The sequence below is a fragment of the Aythya ferina genome (assembly GCF_964211825.1).
Source record: "Aythya ferina genome assembly, chromosome: 4".
NCBI lineage: Eukaryota > Metazoa > Chordata > Aves > Anseriformes > Anatidae > Aythya > Aythya ferina.
In genome coordinates this window covers 34485137-34490403 of record NC_140300.1, presented here as the reverse complement: position 1 = coordinate 34490403, position 5267 = coordinate 34485137, and positions in this window count along the sequence as shown.

Sequence of the window (5267 nt, the reverse complement as noted above, 5' to 3'; positions counted from 1 at the left end):
CAGCTTCTTTTGTACTGAAATCTTACTCTATATCACATGTTCACACAAACACAGTGCACACCTTTCTATACATGAGTATACTCCTCTTTGGCGGTGAAAGCATGGTAAAATATTTGCCAGGTGCTTTGCTTTCCACACCATGATTTCCGTGAAGGATTTTCAGATGATGTCCCATTCAAGGACTAGCTGGTTTCAGATCATAGTTCCAAGGCTCTTATATGGTTATTGGTTGTTTCAATACTTTAAAAACTGAACTGCACTTGTATGAACACACGCAGGGAGAAATGAAGCTGGTTCCTTTGGAAAATGTAGCACTTTACATCAGAATAATTCTATATTGACTGATGATCCTGTACCAAAGGTCATCCTGGAGGCACAGTTCAGATTTGGAATTGGTTCAAGCCCAGCGCAAGCACATTTTGAATAATTTGGGCTGAGCTGGTCTTCTGCAGTGCAGAAGAGGTTCCTGTGTGCCTGGCAAGTGGTGCATGGAGTAGACAAGCTCTTGCAAAGATTTACAAACAGGCTTCATTTTATTACTTGTGAACAAACCTATTAATTCAAAGCGACATCTCAGGGAAGTCATGCCCAAGCTGTACTTCAGCCAGATGGTTTAGACAAAATAAAAGTGAATACATTTTTTCAGACAAAACAAAAAGGAATTGTAACTTCTTCCCAGAAGTCAAGATGAACCTGAATTTCTGAAGAAATTTGTAACTCCCTTTTCCTCCCCTCACCTCTCAGCCTCCTAAAACCTTGGCACCTACTCACTTTAGCTGAAACAGAAAGGCTCTTCTCAGATTTCCAGCCAGTCTTCAAGTAGGAAGTAGAGAAAATCTTGCAGGAAAGCCTAATCTTATGAGCTTTCCAGGCAGACTTTCTGAATAAAGAGTCTTACACATCCCGGTTATTTACTAAGTCTTCTGAGTACCTTCCATCCCCAGCTTTAATATAAGTCTTGAGACAAAACATGTAATTACAGGATGAAAGGCTGCTAAATCCTACAACCACTTTGGTAAACTTTGTAGGATTGTAGGTGATCAGAAATTTATTGAAAGTCAGAACCCTCCTCACTTTTGTTGGAACAAAGATCTTCATTGACAGCAGCATGCCCATTAATTGCAGCACTTACATGAAAGAACAGAGAAGGGTAGTCCCACACAAAGCAATGCGGCAGCTCAGTAGTCAGATATACGTGGAGGTATTGTCCTCACTTGGAGGCAGTTGTGCACTTTGAGTGAAGAGCCAGAGCACTTTCAGTGGGCTCAAGATCCAGTGCTTGGAAGCATCACTTACCTCTGGCTCTGAAATGGGCAGGACCTACTCACAAAATGAGTCCAGTACTTCCTCCCACATGACAATGCAAGCAAGGGAGATGAGAAGAATGAAATCCTTGCCCTCTGTTTTCAGGCCAAGGTCTTCTATCACTCACTTGGGCCTGGAGGAGCTTCCCCACCCTGAAAGACTTCCCCAGGCTGGGGAAAGGCATGGCTGCCTCCATCCATGCTCCCACCCCCCTGCAAAGGTGTGCTGAGTGCAAGATGTGGACCCACAAAATACAGACCCCATCAAAAAGGGGTGAGACAAAAGGCCTAAAGTTTTGCTGATCAGTGGTGTCCCAGGGCTGAGACCACCCTTCACCCTCCATCACCCCCGGCACAGCATATTTCATGCCACCAACACACTAACCTGGGGTGAACGTGGTGCAGGGAGTAAGTCAACAGTGATTATTTACTCTGGTGCTAAAGTGGTAATTTGTGCTATATTATGAAAGTTTTAGGTTTCCTTGTGTATTGGAGGCAAAAAGCCCTTGATTATGACGCTTGGGTTGTCATTGTCAATGGAAACAAGGTGCATGGTGTTTTTAGCCTTGATATCTTTCATGGAGCTGTGGCACTTAACCATGCTTAATCCTTCCTAATGAACACTTTTCTGATGCAAATCAGGCTCTAGACCTCTATTTAAAGCAAAATACTGAAAAATTTGTTGAGAAGCAGTGACTCTGTATGATAGACTTGGCTGAAATAAAGGTGAGTGAAAAATAACTGCCAGTTAAAAATACACCTCTGACAAGCTCAAGAAGATGTTTCTGAGGTAAATGTTTCTGATTTTTTCATTTTTTTTCATTAAGAGGAGAAGAATAATCTGATCCTACTCTTTTCTCCAAAAATAGTTCAAAACAGAGGAATACTAGCACTATTTCCAAACAGGGCTTTCCTGTACTTCAAACTTTCTTTTTTTGTAAAGGCAGGAAAGAACACAAAGTAACACTGACTGTTTTGCCAGTTGGAAAACATTTAGAAAGTGAGAGTTTTTAGACATTTAGAATGAGGTGGAAAAAAAAATAAAATCACATCCTTAAACTTTGTCACTATTTTTCAGAAGGACATTTCTTTTTCTCACACATTCTTGGTTTTTTGAATGGTTCCATAGGAAAGCCATTGTCTCCCAGGGAAGAGCCTCATCTGAGAACTGTAAGAGTTTTCTAGCACTCTGACCACGTGGCTTAGTATGATTTCTACACAGTGGTCAATAAGCAAGGCATTTACCAGGCTGGATATCTACGCCTACAGGCAAGCTGATAAAAGAAACGGTGCAAGGTAGAGCCTTTTGACCACAGTAATTTTCCATTTTTGCTGTGAGTAAACTTTAAAAATTAGTTTTAAGTACACACTCACATACAAGCATGACACAAACATTTATGTCTTAGAAATGCTCACTTAGCTCACTTGTTTACAAAACAGCAACATTTCAAATGTTTTCAAGAGCAGGATAATGAGCAGAACATACAACAAAAGCAAATTTACAGCTTATTCATCAACTTTTGAGTCTCAATTTTCAATCTCTAATAATTCTCATTTTGCTGCATTTAATACCTTGATAAGTTTGTTATTATTATTCTATTTATTATTAAATACAATTTCATTATTGTATTTTATATATTTTATTATGTGAGATTATTAAGATCTCACATTGCATAAAAGAATTGACTTTCTTAACTGGTGGACCTCTCCACAATCATCCAGCTTTGCTTGACTCTTCCCACTCTCACTGGAAATTATTCTACTTAAATAGAGTTTGGGGTAGTCTGGACAGTTGAGTGATTTAAATGTATTTTGCATATCCTTTTGCTCAAACCACTGTTTGCAAATCATTGCACAAGGTGCTGCACTTTTCCCTTACTCCACCAGAGGCTATTGCTTAAAAGATCCAGTTCCTGTAAAAACAATCATAGGTCAAAAACTGAAAGAGTGATGGAAAGACCCATTTTAGTTATGTATTTTTTGGCAAGGGAGCACTGAGAGTACATAATCTGTATAAATGTTAGCTTTCTAAATAAACATAACCTCTGATTGCATGAAAGCAGGGAATAAAGTTGAAACTTGTTCCCTCCATTAAGCAACCCTTCAAGACTTTCAGTGCTTGTTTTGCTCTAAACAGACATAAATCTTGACAAACAATAACAAACAAATGGCAACAATAACAATGGAGCCAACACAGCTACCACAGGCTCTTCACCTTGTTTCTGTCTACAAACACAGATGTATTTTTGTCTGCTATAGAACCTAGACTTCAACATGCACTAAGAGCATGGTGAGGTCCATGGGCGCGTACCTGTGTAGCTATTTCATGTTGATGTTATGTGGTGTGTGCCAAATATTGCTGTGCCACCAAGCAGTACTGTGGACAGAGTTGAATTTCATCCATCACTATTTGTGCTTTTTTGTTGTTGTTTGTTTTGTTTTGTTTTTGATGATATAAACTTCCCACTCTGGTTCCAAAGGTTGTACACTTTTGGCAAAAAAACAGCTGCCAACAGTAGTCACTGTTCAGTAGTTTGTCCAGTTTTGACTCATCTCAGAATTGCAATAATCTAAGCAGGAATTCTGCTACTTCCCATTGCTATTGTGATTCACCATGATGTCACTGATATGTGTAAGGGTGTTTTTAGTGTTAATAGGATTCCCGGAGCATTCTGCTTGTGTGCTTAATATAGTCTGGAAATTAAAGAGGAAAAAATAAAATTGATCCACCTAAAGCAATTATAAAATATGAGTCTCCTAATTATTAGAGTACAGAGTGTTTTTGAAAGAGATGAAAAAACTGAATGTTGTTCTGAATATCACACTTAAAATCCAGTTTATCCTACCCATGTGTTAAGGATGGCAAAACACAGTGGATGAAAAGGCACATAGGTAGGCAACAGTTTTCAGTATTCAAACACAGCTTAACTGTGGGATCTGGTCCACTTCTTCCCCCTCCATTCTTAATGCACAGAGGCGACCTTGCAAAACACGTGCCAGTATATCTAGGGCAAAATTTCTTATTTTAACCAGCTTTATAAAATTAATTAAATCAGAATGAATTCAGTACTTTCACCAGGCAAAGTGTAACTAGCTGATAAAGTACACCCTACACCAAGAATAATGTCAGGGTGGCAGAAGACATGATTTCTGTGCACCCAACAATAGAGACATGCTTCTTTTGGAGAATCACAGAATCACAGAATTTCTAGGTTGGAAGAGACCTCAAGGTCATCGAGTCCAACCTCTGACCTAACACTAACAGTCCCCACTAAACCATTTCCCTAAGCTCTACATCTAAACGTCTTTGAAAGACCTCCAGGGATGGTGACTCCACCACTTCCCTGGGCAGCCTGTTCCAGTGCCTCACAACCCTTTCAGTGAAGAAGTTCTTCCTAACATCTAACCTAAAACTCCCCTGGCTCAACTTAAGCCCATTCCCCCTCGTCCTGTCACCAGGCACGTGGGAGAACAGGCCAACCCCCACCTCGCTACAGCCTCCCTTGAGGTACCTATAAAGAGCGATAAGGTCGCCCCTGAGCCTTCTCTTCTCCAGGCTGAACAAGCCCAGCTCCCTCAGCCGCTCCTCGTAGGACTTGTTTTCCAGGCCCCTCCCCAGCTTTGTCGCCCTTCTCTGCACCCGCTCAAGCACCTCGATGTCCTTCTTGTAGCGAGGGGCCCAAAACTGAACACAGTACTCGAGGTGCGGCCTCACCAGAGCTGAAAAGTAGGATATTTCATTTTTATGAGAAGCTGAGAAGTAGGATATTTCATTTTTAGTGTAGATGGGTTTTATGTCACTCTTCAGTTTGTCTGAAACAAAGATACAATGTATGGCTATTTACTTAAAAAGCACTAAAATGATTTACTGCTTGCCAAATAATGCTAAAACAACACAGATTTACACTTAACATTTTAAAATGACTCTTTTTTTTTGGCCTAGGATGCAAACAGTTGCTGAAG